Raw genomic sequence first — 18678 nt, forward strand, 5'->3', positions numbered from 1 at the left:
TCTCGGTAATGGAAGCAAATCAGACAACCAGCGCCCCTTGCCTCCGTTATCTCCAATCGCTTCTTCCCTCATTCTGGAGGGAGGTGTCCCTGTGTCTTTCTCCTTGCCTCAGGAAACCCCTCAAAGAGAAGAGAATAGAGAATAGAGAGGTGAGGGTGGGGGGAGGCTTTCAAAGTGACTGTCCACTTTGCATGCCACCCCATTGTTTGTGGCAGCGCAGCCTGGACGCTGGGCAGAGCCAAGGCAGAGATCATGTCCTGGGAGGAGGGAGATAGCATAGAGCAGGGACATGAAACACATGGGGGTGGGGGAGCTCTGCGACAGCAAGGGAACAGGTGGTGGCCTGGGGGGAGAAAGAAGTGACAGCAAAGGCAGCAAAGGGGAGCTGAGGCAGAAAGGTAGAGGCAAGAAAGTCTCAGCACACACCGGAGGGGTGACCATGACTGTGGACAGCACAAGACCGTCTACCACTGATTCCTCATGTTCTCTGCAACCCTCCCTTCTCCATTAAATGGACCCATTCACTGTATTTCTCTAAATGTGATCCTGACCACCTGTGCTGGACATACCTGGTGACAGCGTGTCCACAATGTAGATTCCCCCAACCCCACCCCAAAGATGATGACTGAGCCTGTAGGGGCCAGAATCTGCCTTTTAACAAGCTCCACAGGTGATTCTGATGCAGGCTGAAGTTTCCAAAGGCTTATTTCTTCGACAGTGATGGGTGAGCAGATGAATGAATGAAAGACTAAACAAAGTGAGTAGAGATGCTAATGGAACACCTGTGAGAATACCATAGGGCCAGAGCAGTGGTGGTGCCACCAGGAGGGAGGGATCACAGAAGCCAAGTGGGAGCTGATAGAAGGACTGGCCACTTTCCAAGCCCTGAGACTACATATGTTGTTGCCTTTGCCAAGAATTCTCCTCTTCAGACAAATCATCCCTGAAACACCCAGTCCAAAGGCAGGGCACCTGGGGAGGGGGGGTGCTCAGTTAAGCAACTAGCTCTTGATTTGGGCTCAGGCCATGATCTCAGGGTGGTGAAATCACTCCCCAGGTTGGGTTCCACACTGAGTGTGGAGTCTGCTTGAGATTCTCTCTCTCCCTCCCCCTCTACCCCCCTTTACACCTCTCTAATAAATAGATAGATAGATAAGCAAGCCATTTGGGTTGCTTTGAAAATTGAGTCCAAAGTCTCACCCTTTTAGTAGCCTTTCCAACTCTCCCAGGTGTAGGTATGGGTTCCAATCTTGTCTGTATCCCCTCCTGCAAATACCTTTATATGTTGCAATTACTGATTGGCCAATCTTTCTTCCCTATTAGATGTTGATGTGCTGTTTCATGTCAATTACATGATCTCTCAGTCATCCTATATGTTCCCAAAGTCTGGATGCAAAGCAGACACTCAATAAATGTGCATTAGTTAAATGGCTAAATATGTCATAAGAGTATTTCTAAACCTAGGTGGCTGATACATAGATGTTTGCTTTCTTATTTGTCTTCAAACTGAGCATCTGACTACAGTTCATATAATATTTTGTACGCACGATACACATAACAATAAAGAAGAAATTTTCACTAGGTCATAACATCTGGGATTTCACTAAGTGAGGACTTAGTGGAGAATGAATAGGAAAAAAAATTGCAAAGAGTTAACTTAAAAAGGAGGTTAATAGGACAAGAAGAAAAAATATGAGAGTGAAGTGAACCAGATGTGCAATACCGTGGAGGAGACTTCTGATAAACTGATGTTTCTGAGGCTCACAAAGCTTTCACATTTAAAACCCACAGTTGGCAAAGAGATGTCCCAAGTAGAAATGGGCTGTTTGTAGTGGGAGAAGAGTATGTATTAACCCTCCTGGAGAAGAAGGACCACCAAAATTAGCAGGAATAAAAAAAACCCATTTACTTGGCTTGGAGGAATTATAAATTAAAGTTAGAAATCATTCACACTAGTGAATGGGGATGCCAGGGTGGTACAGTCAGGTGAGCATCTAACTCTTGGTTTCAGCTCCTGTCCTGATCTCAAGGTCGTGGGATCAAGCACTGCATCCAGCCCTGTACTCAGTGTGGAGTCTGCTTAAGACTCTTTCACCCCCGGCCCCACGTGCTCTCTCTAAAATAAATGTCTTTTTTAAAAAATGGGATAGATAGATGAATGGAGGACAGATGGATGGAAGGGGTGCTAAAGGAAGAGAGTCCAGAACAACACCCATTATCTATCTAAAAGGGATTTTAAGTACTGTTTTATAGTTTCTAAAGTGTTTCATGTGGTAGTGAGTCCTCCATGAATAACTGTAGAATCAGAGCTCTGAAAAGTTAAATCACTTGTTATTGGTCACACAGCTAATACATTCCAGAACAAGATCTAGAATCTAAATCCTTTTTTTAAAAAAAGATTTTATTTATTTGAGAGAGAAAAAGAGAGACAGAGATAGAGAACGAGCAGAGAGGAGAGGGAGAAGCAGACTCCGTGAGGAGCAGGGAGCCTGACTCAGGACTCGATCCCAGGACACCTGAGCCAATGGCAGATGCTAAACCAACTAAGCCACCAGGTGCCCCATAGAATCCAAATCCTTCTACACATAATCCACTGATTTCACTCTGTACCAAATTAAGCCCCAAAACAGGTGAAAATGGTCCTTAAACTTGGTGAAAATGAAATGAAGACTACTCACAGGATTCTACCTTGAAACACAAAGGAGAAGCTAAGTTAAGGTCTGGTCTGTTTGTCAACACATTTGCTTAGCAAACATCATCCTCAGCACTCTTGAGTTGGGGATCCCAACAAGAAGTTTGTGATGGTCTGGCACATAGCTGGAAAGCTGCCACCACCACCCTCCTCTCTCCCTCTCCCGTGTTCACCAGAATTTCTAGTGGCCATGTGTAATGGACACGAAGGTGTGCCTTCTAGATCCTTTAGGAGCAATCTTGATGCCCCCACTGTACCATTCTATGATGTTCCCACTGTCCTCAGACGACACACAAAAAAAGGAGAACACACATTACTTAAGGCCATCCATGATAGGAAAACAAATCAGCTCACATTTAAGACAAGATCATAATAGAAATTCAGCAGCGGATGCCTTTACAGCTAAATTCTGGTTTACTGGACAGATAGGGAACTACATAAATAATGATGGGATTAAGAATGGCTTCCCAGAGGACTTGGACAATATGGTAATTTATGGGTTTATCAAAAGGATTTAAGATGGCAACACAAGGGAAAGAGCTTTCTGTTCAATGAACCGAATTCCTTGGTTGCAGTTCATAGTGATCTCCTTCCTAGCTCCAAAACACAGCAAGTAGTGTGTGTGATGAAGGCTGTGCCTTGGGGGACATAAGAAATCAGGCCCCACTGTCTGCTGTGGGCCTAAGAGACAGTTACTTCCTATTCCCTCTTATAAGAAAATACTGTCCCAAGTAATGATTAAAAAGAAAAGAAATCTAAGCAGTTAAAACACCAGTAGCACCTTTTACATAAAAATATAGATATTCATATGCAAGGGAGAAGGTGTCCTGGTTGCCAGATCCTTACAAATAATGAAAAAAAACTCTAAAAGAACCCTTCCTGAATTACCTGTGAGTTTCCCCCATGGGAAATAGCCAACGCATGAAAATCCTTCATCATTTCAAGACATCAAGATTAAAATGAACCATGTGTATTCTGAAAACACAACACAGAGGTGGTTAAAAACCAGATTGCGTTCCCCGATGTGCTGCGCCACCGAGTCTACACATTTTATGAAGGTTTCCGTTTGGTCATTAGTTTCGAGATCCATGCTATTCAGAAAAGGAAGTCTAACAAAAGGAATGAAGGGACATTATATGAGAGCTGTACATACTGCTTTTGTACCTTTAAGACTTCAACCGTCCACAAATACGGATTTCAAGTCAGCTAATGAGCAAACAGTCCCTTGGTCACTTTGGAGCTGTCAGGCACTGTGGGAGCCTAGTACATTTTGCTTTTTTTTTTTTTTTTAACAATACTGTTTTACATAGTATTTACTACATTTTCCCAGGTGAAAATCATTATGCAATTGGGCTTACAGTAGGAAGTTAAGGATTTGCTTAAGATACGTAGTTTTACAATGTCTTCCAGAGCCTGCTGTGGTCTTGTACTCCCTGTTTTTCCAAGCTTGGTTATGAGAGGGGATAAACCTGATCACCGCTACAATCTGATCTGAGAAAACAAGAGAAAAAGCATGGAGAGAGAAAGGAAGGGGGGAAAGTGGCCAGGAAGGCAGGTGGAGTGGGTCGCAGAAGCCCTAGAACGGGGCTGTGTCCGGAGGAGGGGGAGCAAGTGAGGTGGGTGTGAGCCACCTGGACAAAACTCCCAAAGTAGATCTGGGCTTGTCCTAGGAAATAATTAAAGCCTTCCAGGAGAGACAGGAGATTCAAATCTTCTTAAGGCGCCACCCTGTGACAACACCAAGAGTAAAACTCCTAAATTCTAGCTCCAAATCCATTGGTCCATCCAGGGGTTGAAACATCCCCCTCACCATCAAGCCTCTTTTCATGATGATGATCACTCTTCAGACATGTGGTGCTCTGACACCCTTGATCTTCAGTCTGGCCGACTTGAGAGAATTTTTATCCCTCTCAAAAGAACTGAGGAATTCTCTCCATAGAACGAATTTGAGAACAGAGATCTTTTGTTGAAAATAGTCAGAACATCAAACGTTTCTTTTTTTTAAAATAAGAGGTCAAATACCTCTAATATTTAGTTAGATCGGGGGGTGGGGGGCTCTTTCAAGGATGTAAATGCAGAATTTGGGAAAAGCCAGTATCTTAAAAACTTTTTGACATGTGTTATCTCCGGGGGGAGAAGGGGAGTCAGAGCTACCCAAAAGGAGCATAAAAATCTTGGTACTTTATATAAATTAGAAGTTGAATTCATGTCCTGTATGGCCAAGTAGACATGAACTCTTTGTGTTAATGAGGTATACTCACAAGGAAGAGTGATAGATGGAAATTCAGATGTAGTTTTTAAAAGATTTTTATTTATTTGAGAGAGAGACAAGAGTGAGCACAAGGAGAGGAAGGGGCAGGAGAAGAGAAGCAGACTCCCTGCTGAGCACAGAGCCCAACAAGGGGCTCAATCCCAGGACCTTGAGATCATGACCTGAGCTGAAGGCAGATGCTTAACTTACTGAGCCACCCAAGGCACCCCTAGATGTAATTTTTATTTATTTTATTTTTTTTTTAATTTTTTTTTAAATTTATTTATGATAGTCACAGAGAGATAGAGAGAGAGGCAGAGACACAGGCAGAGGGAGAAGCAGGCTCCATGCACCGGGAGCCCGACGCGGGACCCGATCCTGGGTCTCCAGGATCGCGCCCTGGGCCAAAGGCAGGCGCCAAACCGCTGCGCCACCCAGGGACCCCCCTAGATGTAATTTTTAGAAGACAAATTAGGAAAACGTATGTGTAGTTCAAAAAAGAGTTCACCATAAGGCTCTTTCCCAGTTAGTATGGGTAAGTTTTCATGGAGAGCCCATCCCACTTACTCATAGAAGAATCTGGCAACTGCTCATGTCCTTGGGTTCTTTATCCTCTGACTTGACTTCTCTTTCTTCATCCGGAGGCATTTTCTTCATATCCAAACTATGTCTATAATTATGACCATTACTCTCATTCATTCATTCATTCATTGATTCAATTGATCATCAAACAAGTGTGTATAGAGTGCCCAGAGCAAGACAAACCTAGTTTTGATCTTCACTGAGCCTGCAGTGTAAACTAGTCACGGTTTTCTAGAATAATCGCTGCTGCTTCCTTCCAAAAATAATCTCCTCTCATTCCACCTTGTTCTCAGAAAGATTTAAGAAAGTACATATGTTTTATGTAGTTTTCATTAAATCTTAAGCCTCTAGTTGGAAGGTAATCATACTATAATGACCTTTTTTTTAAATCAGTAGTTATAAAACAATAGGCAAAATGACTTTCTTATCAGGAAAGAAGGATCTAGTTATCTATCCTAGGCTTGGAGTTCGTCTTATCTGAAGTGCAAGCTACCTTAGTTGGTTTATATGCTATCTTTGGATGGATAGTCAAAGCGCCAAATTCTCAAAAGAATTTTATAGATGTACAGCTGGCATCCAGTGAATGTGCAACAGAGCAGTAGTTACCAAAATATGAGGGAAGCACTATGTATGCATAATGAAGCAATTGCCTAGTTCTAAAGACAGAAGTGTAGTGGAGCCAAATTTAGTAAAAGAGGCCCAACAATCCTCCGTCTGTGTGTTGATAAAGGAATTGAATTATTTTGGACTGCTCGATGCCTCTAAATATGGGTAGTTTTAGCAAAAATGCAATTGTTTAAACTTCAGGTCACAAAGTCTAATTTTGGTATGAATTCTAACAACCCACCCAGTACAGCAATTATTCTGCATTTAAAAAGTGTTCTGTAGATAAAAAAGAAAATCCATGATACCTTTGTATGCTAAAGCAGGACTATCATCCCTTTTTAGCGGTACGAGAAAGAAAAAAATTTACTCCCCTTGCTTTTATAAAGTTATATAAAGACACAACAGGCAACAAAGAGCTCTAGCCTCAAAGTAACCCAGGTTCAAACCTCTGGCACAGCTAAAAATGAACACCTGTGAACCGTGCTTACCATGTGCAAGTTCTAAGGGCTTTACATGTATCAATTTATTGCATTCTCATCACAACTCTGTGAAGCACATAACATTATTATCCTTATTCTACCAATCTGGATTTTTTTAAAAGATTTTATTTATTTATTCATGAGAGACACACACACAGAGAGGCAGAGACACAGGCAGAGGGAGAAGCAGGCTCCATGCAGGGAGTCCAACATGGGACTCGATCTCGGGACTCGAGGATCACCCCTGGGCCCAAGGCAGGCGCTCAACTGCTGAGCCACCCAGGGATCCCCCTACCAATCTGGATATTGAAACACAAAACAGTTAAAAACTTTTCTCGAGGTCACATAGCTACCAAGTGGTGAAGCCAAGGTATGGACCCTCTTGGGCAGGTCTTAGAGTCCCCTCTGTCAACCCTTACATAAGACTGCCTTGTATATATTACTGACATCCTCTAACTTACCGTTTTATCTGTGAAATGGGGATGATAGTACTGATGCTAAGGACTGCCAGGATGTCCGAGACAGAGCACCTAAACATCCTTAGAAGGCATATCGCACGGACTCCGTCTCTGATTTAATTATTCCTTCTCACTGCTTCGCCTCCCTGGGGAAGAGGTTTGCCCTTCCTCTAGAGATACCTCTGAATGGACTGGACTTGCCTGCCTTCCTTTCTGGTTTCTGGTTCCTAAGCCACCTTTAGCACCTTTAGCAAGGTGGCTCAATGAATCCTAAATTCTGGGCTCAATAATAAAGATTCTTCTCTGGTTGTCATAAGATAGAGGCAGCATTTTTAGCTCCAGAAATAAGGAGCTGGAGCTGTTGAAGGAAATGAATTTCACCTTTATCCTCACCCTGAAGCTTGTGTAAGTTACAAATCAATTAATTCATTGCATTCTCATTTGGCATCTTGCCATCCTGAGGCCCCTTCTCAACTCCTTGGGGTTCTTCCTCCAATTCGGCATGACTTCTCAAGTTGGCCGGGAGCCAGCCCTTGCCCTGGCGAAGTCTGAGGGCTACATAAGCTACCTTGTCTTGAATGTTCTTCTGAGAATTTGGAAGGAACTCGAAATCAGTTTTTGACAAGTTATTGGCAAAAGTAGAAAGAGAACCCGCCAATTTGCTTCAGGCACTAAGTGTGTTAACAGGCATTACACCAGGTGTTATTAATATGTTACTTACAACAAACCCGGTTTCAACCCATTGTTTGAGTTATATAGTGTTACAGGCTTTGCACTTTATGAAGTAATGTATTTTCTCTAACTCGGAAGACTTAGAGTGTGTGTGAAAGAACTCAGTCCTCAAAGGTGAAATGTCTTCATCACAACTGAGTCTTACATAGGAATCAGGATGTGGGCTAAGTGATCAACACTATTTCTTCAAATCAGATCATCACTTTATAAAGCTAAAGGCTGGGACAGGTGTCACTGCCAGGCCTGCTCACAGGTGTGAGGTCAGCACCTTGGCAAAGTGCCCTACTTTTTCAGTTCTCCCAGGGAAGTCAGCAGCTTCATTCTAAAGAATTTCAGAACTGGAAGGAATACCCCCCGAAATGCTCTGCTCTAGGGTTCAGAGCATGGATGCCTAAGTCATGGCAGTCCTAAAAACTGCCAGTGTTCTTAGCAAGAGTCGGAGTGGTCTAAGTTCTCATTACTGACAAGCAGCTACCCAGCCCAAAACAAAGTGTGCATTGGGTGCATTGGAAAGTCAGAGAGCCGGGAGGAAAGTAATTTCCTACCAAGGCCACGCCTCAGCAGACTTGCAGAAGGGAGAATCACCCCCTTAGGAAGATGACCTCTTCCTACATTCTATACCATTTACTACCTTGCATCCACGAATGCTTCGGCACTTTGCCAGGCTCCAGACCTACCAGCCTGAACACCACAAGTGAAACTCCAACAAAACAAGGTTTCAGTCCAGTTTTCCACCCCTTCGGGCCCAGGGTATCAACTGGTTCATCTGAAAGCCATGTGTGTTAATAAGCCACTTCTAAGATTTCTGAAGCCAAGCTGCCGGTAGTGCCCCCGTGGCCCCCTTAACTGCCTTACAAGCAGAGACTTAGAACATCTGTGGGTGGAGACTTTCCAAGTCACTAAAATTACAAACATAGTCATTACCTATTCATCTGTGGGTCAGCTGTGTGCCTGCAGCAATTTAGCCAAGTCTACTTGTCCTGGAAAAATACAATCAGGTGACAACAATCTCACCTTATGTCCCAGGGAACATGGCAGGACGAAGTCAGTGGGAAGTAGGGACTCTGAGTATACCTTTTTTTTTCTGAGTATACTTCTAAATTCACTATGTAGCCTTGGCTACGTCACTTAGTCTACCTGGAATGATTTACCTAACCTCTTCATATTCTGATGATGCTGCATCAATCTAGATTATATCTGTAAAGTGTTGCATCCCCTCTAGGAAAGGATGAAAGGATACTGGCCCCCCACCCATAGACACAAGCACACGTGAACAAACACACATAGACACACACACACACACACACACACACACACACACACACTTGACACAAGGGGAGAAGAGTGTGGGCAGGTAGGCCAGGGAGAGGACTGGGGGAGAAACTAATTTTGCTCCTGCCTCCCCTGCCAGCGCCCTCTGACTAGACTCTCTATCGAGGAAGCACAGGGCCAAGCAGCCTCCATCAGGTGGAGAAGGGCAGGACTGACCCTTCTCACAGGCTATTAAACTACTGGATGTTCCAGGCTGAAAGAAAGTCAAATACTAATGACTATCATTGGGAGAAAGAAAATCTGGCCATCCGCATGGATGTCAGGAAATAAGCCCAGCATACATGACTGGGCCATCGGCTAGAGCTTTAGGGAAGCCACCGCCTGTCCACATACACCCAGAGAATTCAACCATCCTGCCTTTCTTCCCCTCTTTTTCTGGCCACTGTGGATCAACAGTTTCCAGTCATGGCTCACAAACATTGTTTTCAGCTTGTTCTTTCTGCACCCAGATGCCTCACAAATGCAGGTTTTCGCGGGTGGAGTAAATGATAATATTCCACTAGCTTCTAATTAAGCACATAGAGCCAACAGTGATAACCTTCATAGCCAGGCTGACTCATCATTTGGGTTGCCCCTGAGGTCTCTGATTCAATTTCCAGTTTCTCTGATCATACCTCAGCCATCAGGTGGAGAATATTAAACTATAAAATGTGGATGGCCAGGGTCTCATGCCTCTGCCTCCCTCTGCTCCCAGGAAGGCTGCCACATGGGAAAGCGATCCCCAGGGAAATGGGAAATGGCAATCTGATGGATGACAAATGATGTATCAATGTTGAGAAGTCATCTGGCAATTAAAGAGGCATCAGTTTTTTAGATGGATGAATGTAGTATGATGTGATAAGTGTGCTTTCCGGATAGCTTCATCCAAGCGTTGCTTTGTACTTAATAATTGGAAATCTTGCCTAATGTGCTTGTTTTATTCTTGTTACATTTAATATACAGTCTTCTGGGGGGGCCTGGGTGGCTCAGTCGGTTGAGCATCTGGCTCTTGGTTTCTGCCCTGCTCATGATCTCAGGGTCATGAGATGGAGCCTTGTGTTTGTCTCCAAGCTCAGTGGGGAGCCTGCTTGAGTCTCTCGCCCTCTGCCCCTCCCCCACTCAAATAAATAAATAAATCTTTAAAAAAATACAGCCTTTCAGCATACATATGTGATACATATATGGTTAGTACTGATTTACACCATACGGAAAGTTACTTAGCATTTAAAATGCCTTCATCAGAAATACATATTTCAGGGATGATTAGTGCTTAAACACGTTGAATTTTCATTATCGTTTAATTTCAAAATATTGTCTAATTTCCACCGAGACTTCTTCTTTAGCCCATGGGTTATTTATAACTGTTTAATTTCCAAACGTTTGGGAGTTTTCTTTTTTCTTGGTCATTGATTTCTAGCTTAATTTCTCTTTGGTCGAAAATCCATACTGAGTGGATTCAAGCCTTTGAAACTTGTTGAGACTTACTTTATAAAGAGCTGACACATGGTAAGCTATGGTAACTCGGAAAAAATTGTACACGTCATCATTTAGTCCAGTGATCCAGGCACAGCAGTTGGGTAAAATGAATTAATAATGTTCAGATCTTCTATATCCTTATTGGTTTTATTTATTTTTTTTTGTCAGCCTGATCTATCAATTCTTGAGATAGGAGATATTAAAGTGCCTCACTATGACTATGGATTGGTTTATTTATCCTTTTAATTCTATCAACTTTTCCTTTTTCCATTTGGAGCTCTGTTATTAGATGTATGCAAATTTAGAACTGTTATAACTTCCTTGTGGACTGACCTGTTAATGTTTACAAAATTTCCCTATTTATCTTTAATGATGACTCTTCCTTTAAAGTCTACTTTCTCTGATACTAATAGAACTACACCAGCTCATTTTGTTATTTGCAAGGCATATCTTTTTCCATTCTTTTATTTGTAAAATATAGCATTTCTCTGTGTGTCCTTATATTTAAGGGGTGTGCCTCATAAGCAGTACAGTTAGACTTTTTTAGGTTTTTTAAATACAGTATGACAATAATTATCTTTTAATTGGAGTATTTAATCAATTGCCATTTAATGCAATTTTTGATATACACGGGTTTAGGGCTATCATGTTAGAATTGTTTTCTATTAGTTCACATGTTCTATGTTTCCTTTTCTTGCCTTTCTTGCTTTTTTTTTTTTTAAGATTTATTTATTTATTTGAGAGAGAGAGAGCCCAAGCAGAGGGAAGGGTGGAGGGAGAAGGAGAAAGAGAGAGAGAGAAGTAGACTCATGCTAAGCACAGAGTCCGACACAGGGCTCTGTCTCATGACCCTGTGATCATAACCTGAGCTGAAATCAAAAGTCAGACCTTAACCCACTGAGCCACCCAGGAGCCCACCTTTCTTGCTTTCTTTTAGATTGATCAAATACTTGTCATTCTACTTCCCCTTCCACATATTGTTTTACTAGTTACTGTGGAGATCACAATATGTGTCTTTGACCTATTATAGTCTAGTAAAATCATAACTTTTAATACTTTTGGATATTGCTCTAACCTCATAATCCTTTAACTCTATTTACACCTCTTCCACTTTCTGTATTATTCTGGTCATATGTTGACTTCTACATGTATTTTAGAGCCCACATGACCTTATTTTTCTTGCTTTTTATGATCAATATTCACTTATGTTTGCCCATATATTTTTCTCAACATTTTATTTCAAGATAAGATTTTTTCGAAATTAAATTGAGAGAATTGACCAATGAATACCCATATAACCCTCATCCAGATTCTATACTTAATATTTTCTATATTTGTTTTATCACCTATCTGTCCATCCCTCTATCCAGTCATCCATCCATTATATATTTTTAATATATCTCAGCTTAACCATGTAAGTATTTGCTTTTTAGGTCACTCTTTATTTTTCTGCATTTCTGGGATCATTTTCTTTCTACCTGTATAAATACTTTGTTTTTCTTTTAATGCTAGTCTATTGCTGATGAATTCTTTTATTTTTGTTTGTCTTAAAATATCTTTATTTTTGTTTTATGATTTTATTTATTTATTTGAAGGAGGGGAGAGGCAGAACAAGAGAGAAAGAGTTCCAAGTAGACTCTGCACTGAGTGTGAAGCTTGTCTCAGGGCTCAATCTTATGACCTGGACTTCACGACCTGAGATGAAACCAAGAGTCAGCTGCTTAAACCACTGTGCCACCCACCCCAAAATATCTTTATTTCACTTTAATTTTCGACAGATATTTTTGCTGAGTTTATAAAGCTTTCGGTTGGCAGTTACATTCTGTCAACATAGTAATATGACATTCCATTGTCTTCTAGCATCCACTGCTTCTGTTGAGAAGTGAGCTGTAAGTCTTATTGTTGTTCCTTTGATAACCATGATTTATCCCCTGTTGGCTGTATTCACAATTTTTCTCTCTGGTTGTTGTTTTCAGTGGTTTTACTACACTATGCTCTGTTGTAGTTTTCTCTGTGTGTCTCTGGAACTTGAATCCATGTTTTGATGTCTTCAATCCTTTTCAGAAAATATTTCTTCTGCCTCATTTCTTCTTGCCTTTTTCTTGGACTCCAACCAATTACATGTTGTTATATGGACTAATATATGTTCCATGCTCTTTTCTGTATTTTCATCATTTTTGCTCTCTATGCATCCACCTGAGTATCTTTTACTGGTCTGTATTCCATTTCCCTTATTCTTTCTTGTAATGCATCCAGTCTTGCAGTTAAATATATCTACTGAGTTCTTACTATGCACTATTATTTTTTAAGATTTTACTTATTTATTCATGAGAGACACAGAGAGAGAGAGAGAGGCAGAGACATAAGCAGAGGGAGAAGCAGGCTCCCTGTGGGGAGTCCAATGCAGGACTCGATCCCAGGACCCCAGGATCATGATGTGAGCCAAAGGTGAATGCTGAACCACTGAGCCACCAAGGTGCCCCTATTTTGTTTTATAAGTCCCAGAATTCCCAAATTGTTTTTCACAAATTCCAGCTTTCTAGAGAAGTTCTTCATCCTATTATCTGTTTCCTTGATGCCATTATTTTATTTTTTTTAAATTTAAATTTCTTTAAAGATTTATTTACCTATTTGGGAGAGAGAAAGAGAGAGTGTGAGGGAGGGGTAGAGGGAGAGAGGAAGAGAATCTCAAGCAGACACCCCCACACACACAACTGAGTGCAGAGCCCAATGCGGGGCTCTGTCTCATGACCCCAAGATCATGACCTGAACCCAAACCAAGAGTCAGATGCTTAACCAACTAAGCCACCAAGGCACCCTAATTTTAAAGACTATATCTGTAATGCCAATAATTGGGTCATTCATGGATCTTTCTCCATTACCTATTTTATTTCTCATGGACCTATTTTCTATTATGCCTGGTAATTTTTGATTGAAAAAAATATGAAAACTTTAGACACTACTGAAAATACTATCTTCCTTCAGCAATGGTTCACCTTATCCTCTGGTAGGCAGCCTGAATGCGGGGTGGGGGGTGGGGTTGATCACCAAAACCCAATGAAAGACTCAATGAGGTTTTATATGGTTTGGTCTACTTTGGGTTTACTTCCAGTCCTAGGGTGTAGCTCATCAAAGATCCCCAACAGGTATTTGCTAGCACCTCTTCTCCTAGGTGGGCTTTGAATGCCAGTATAGTGAGCACTGTGATACTACTAAAAACTCTGCTCTTCTTTTCAGGGCCTTTTTGCTTAGTGGTTTAATCTCTTGTTCTGTACAGTAACATCTGGCAAATGCTTCTAAGGGGAAAACTACGGGTATATTGAGCTGACTTTTCTATGCCTTGTTTCTCTCCTCAATCTTGACCCCTCAAGCCCTGCCTACCGTGTCAGCCCTGAACTCAAATTTTTGCCTCTTTGGCTCTATGATAATGCCAGAAGGTCTGCTGTATTCTCAGCAGATGACCTAAGAGAGAAAAGCATCATATCAACTCTCTATAGTTCTCTTTTCTCTCAGATCTTTGTTACTCAAGTCCTATTGCCTTGGTTGCCCTTTGGGGCATCTCTGGCTCAGGAGGGGCCTCCATTATCTGGCATTGGCTGAGACCAGAATCTGTTCTGATTGGTCAGTGCCTAAGCCAGTCCAAGTTATTATAAGAAAGACTCTATTTGGAAGGTCACACTCCAGAGGCAGTTACTACAAATGCTTTGACTATCTTTATTACTAGTCCACAACAGAGTCATTGTCAATCAGAATAATGTAAATTTAGAAGTGATTTTTCTTTGATAAAATGATTGTGTTCAAGAATCATGGACTGGCTAGAATTACTAAGTAGCACTCTTGCTCTTGTAAAACAGTATATAAGAATCCAGCAAGCCCAATTAGTCTGTAGTTTAGAAGCCTGATTTATCCATTGTTCAGATATCTTACAAGAGGATTTTTTTGCCTACCTTTAACTAAATGATGATCAAAACCATGACATTAGCGCCTAACTCTAGCAGATCCTTCATGCAAGGTGCAGTGAGAGTGTATGCCTAAAAGAACAGGGAAGTGACTCTTCATCAAGTTTAGAACAGATCATATAACTCGTTCTGCCAGCTTGCTAACACATGTTTGTAACTATGGCAGAATTTGGTTTTAGATTTATGTTCTTGGGACACCTGGGTGGCTTAGCAGTTGAGCTTCTGCCTTTAGCTCAGGGTGTGATCCCAAGGTCCTGGGATCAAATCCCACATCAGGCTCTCCACAGGGAGCCTGCTTCTCCCTCTACCTCTGTCTCTGCCTCTCTCTCTGTGTTTCTCATGAATAAATAAATTAATTTTAAAAAAAGATTTATGTGCATTATAACACCACCTAGAAACAAGGTTTTGTGGCAGGAAACGTATAGCCCTACCTTTAACTATGGGAGGCTGACAGCATCTACCAAAAATAACAATAGATAACCAGATTGGCTTAGGTGAGTTTGAAAAATGTCCTTTACTTTACAGTTGTATGCAAAACTTAAGGGGTCATGATGGCCTTAGCATTTGCCTTGGCTTTCTACCTGTGTTTTACTCTAAATCTATCACGTGAACTATTGTAATCTTAGTCTTTTCTTGGCCCAGTTTAGCCACATCCTCTTGTTAATTCCAGCTGCACACAAAAAAGGAATTAAGATTAGTGAAATGTCTTCCTCATGTTGACTGGTGAACGCTGTTTGTTCGGGAGAATTGAATTATTTCCTCTCTATCAGAAGAAAGCTTACAAAGCTTGTATATACCATCTTGCACCCAGAGAACATTAGAGGACCTGAATCCTGCTTCAGCGAAACATCCCAAGAAACTAGAGAGGCCACCAAAGTGACATTTCTGTGATAGGGTGGGGCTGATAGTGTACACGCAGCTCTGTCTTCAGGGAGCTTGTGGGGAGTGGCCCCAAGACACAGAATGAACAGCAGATATCAGGAAGGTCCTCGGCACCGAGTATCATGAATGGAATCCTCAAAACTCTTAAACTTGGCAAGAACTCCGAGATTTCCTGGTTCATTATATCCATTTTAATCAGAAAAACAGGTCAAGAGAAATTTGGTAACTTAGCCAAACAGGAGGTAAGCCTGATCCAGAATTCAGTTGACTAGATTTTTAATTCATTGTTCTGTTTAGGGTGCCTTGTTTTTGGTCCTCCATAAGGAGCTCCTAGAGGCCTGAGCCCCCTGCCGCAGGCTATAGGAACACTCTCCTGGGCTTGATTCTATGACCTAGCCAAAGTTACGTCACCATAACGCTGAATCTGGCACAGGACTCTTAGGTTACCTGTGTCTGTTCAGCCATGTGGGATATAAGCAGAATGCCTTTGACAAAGAAAATATAAGTTTTTTTTTTTAATCAGAGGATCAGGAAACAATAGTCAGTAATGTGGGCTATTTTTAATTCTGAAATATCAGTATATAGTTGTTTCCTTTCCAGAAAAGAAATGGGAAAACCCTGATGTCAGCAAGACAAAGCCACTTATATGTTGACCTAAATTTTTTAGGTCCTTACATCTCTGGTTGAAATTCATTTCATTCTTTGGATAATTTTGGCAGAGAATAAATCTGCTGTCTCGAAAGAAAGAATAAACAAAATTAAATCTGTTCAGTGATTTCTCATGGGACAAATGCCAATCTAAGCAACAACATTAAGAAGGAAAAAAATTCTTCATTACTGAAGAGGTGGATTTGTGTTTGAATTTTCTGTAAAAAATGAAGAATTATGATGATCTGATATCCTTCACAGCCAATATTACAGGTATTTCAAAAACACCATTTACTTCTCTCTTTTTATTTCTCTAGTGACAGTCAGAGTTAGCAACACATTTCTCAAATAGGGAAATCACAGAGTACTTAGGATTCTTGATAGAAAGGTTCACATACAGCAATAAATCACTCTCAGATTGTCTCAAATATTTTTCATCAGACATAACATTTCCCAAGGATTCCATGTTGAGGAAGAAAACAAACCTAAAAGTAGAATTCTGGGGAAAATGGGCACTGCTTTCGATAAGACACCAATATGAAACTGCCTACTTTTTATTGGTACATGGCCCACTGACAGGTGAGACATACAAATATGGCCTGTGTAATAAAAATGTGTTCTATGGAAGCCTGGGTGCCATGTGGTCCACACAGAAGCCCCTCAGGTGTAGTTTGGGGATAATCTAATATGGGAATGGCAACTCTAGTTTCATCTCTCCTCTGTCCTGGATCTACCCGCTGTAGATATGACAAATCAGTCACTGACAGCTCTGTTTCCTGCCACGTTCAGGACCCAAGGTAGAAGTCAAGGTTTGATTATAGTGGGCAAGTCAGCTGAAACTGACTTACTATTCCAATTAGTCAAGCAATTCTACGTAAAGCAGTATAGTTACTACAGTATGGGCCTCTGGACGAATGAGGTTGACACGTGGCTCAATCATTGATCAGCAAGCTGTTCTTGCTCATGTTTCTTAACCTTACTGACCCTCTATCTCTTCCTTCTTTAAAACTGAGATATTAACAGTATCTACCTCAAAATGTTTTTGTGATAATTAAACAAGTTAATTAGTATACAGTTCTTAGCAAAGTGCCAGGCACATTGAAAGTGCTCAATGAATGTTAGCTATTATTAGTTGTAACAGAATAACAAATATCATCATCAGTGTCCAAAGAGAGTTCTGGTCGTTATTATTACTAACCCAGGTGGTGTTATACTATGCATCCTCAGAACAGCAAGTTTGCTTCTTCCTCCTGATACGTCTGGACATTATATACATGCATAACCAAAGAGGAATTGAAAGTGGGAAATATTTTGATTGCAAACTTGGCAAACACTAAAATTAAATCTTTCAAGAGGGACACAGCACTGTGTTTAACAGATGTCCCGAATCTGACTGTCTCAGACAATGACAGGCTGAGCTCATGTTTGCAGGCTATCCCAGAGTCAGTTCAGCTCATCGTGTGCCTCAATACCTCTTAGATTTCTGCCCCAGGACTTGGTCACAGATTGTGTAATTTTACCATCAGACTTGCTTCCATGGGATGGGGATTGATTGACTGATTTCTTTTTAAATATTTTACACATTTATTCATGTGAGACACAGAGAGAGAAGAAGAGACACAGAGGGAGAAGCAGACTGCCTGATGCAGGACTCAATCCCAGGACCCCCAGATCACAACCTAAGCCAAAGGCAGACTCTCAACCACTGAGCCACCAAGGTGTCCCAGGGATATCTTTCCTATACATGTGCTCGTGAGTCCAATCCCCAGTTATTTCTATAACCATGTCACAAATTGACACATAATTGCAATTTAGCAAATGTTGCTTTCTCTTGTCTGCTCCTGAGGGTCAAAAAGCAAGAACTGGTCCCTCTTAGCTTGTGTTTCAATAAGTTGGTCCAAGAAGATGCCTGAAATTTGGAAGGACTGCTTGGTGATGGACATACTCTACGATCAATAAAGGACTTTTATCTAGATCCTCAGTGAATATCCTAGCTGCCAGAATGTGGGTGCTGGACTACTGGTACCATGCCCAGTAGTGACTTGCAGGAGATAAGAATCTGCTTTCCCATCCAGACAAATCCACAAGACCTGCTGCCAGGGATTCTAGGACGAGAGCCCTCCTCCTCTGAGATGGCAGGTAGAGGAGGTTTGCAGATAAACAGCATGAGGCTTAAGAGTCACGGGAGCATCTTTAATCTCCCCGGCATCCTTTACATCTTCCAACTGCAAACCCAGCCTAAGGCACAGAGAATCTAGTCTGGGTGCCTCTGTTATTAAGGACTCACTCACAGAATCAACCTCTCAGGGACTGCCCTTTGATTTTAGTGTCTGAAACACAAACAAACACCACTCCAGGGCCTTGGGATAATTATAATAATCTTCTCCAAGCTCAAATGCGTCACTTGTCTGCAAATGTCCATTAGAGCCCAGACCCGAGTCTTCTGTTCATCAAAAGCCAGACGAAGAAGGAAGGGGCCACAGCAGAGAAGAGGCTGATCTGTGGTCCTGATCTAATCCCAGGGGTGGCCAGACCCGAGGCTCTGGGGAGTGGACTGTGATGCTGCTTAGATGCCATGTGACCTGCCTCGGCTAGACCCTCT

General features: G+C 41.6%; 1 protein-coding gene across 1 annotated transcript in view; it reads right to left on the bottom strand.

Moving 5' to 3' along the window:
* Positions 1–18678, bottom strand: part of KIF26B (kinesin family member 26B) — a 446195-nt gene that overhangs the window by 164885 nt on the left and 262632 nt on the right. The window lies entirely within an intron of this gene.

Source organism: Vulpes vulpes, chromosome 13 (assembly GCF_048418805.1).
Source record: "Vulpes vulpes isolate BD-2025 chromosome 13, VulVul3, whole genome shotgun sequence".
In the NCBI taxonomy this organism is placed as follows: Eukaryota; Metazoa; Chordata; class Mammalia; order Carnivora; family Canidae; genus Vulpes; species Vulpes vulpes.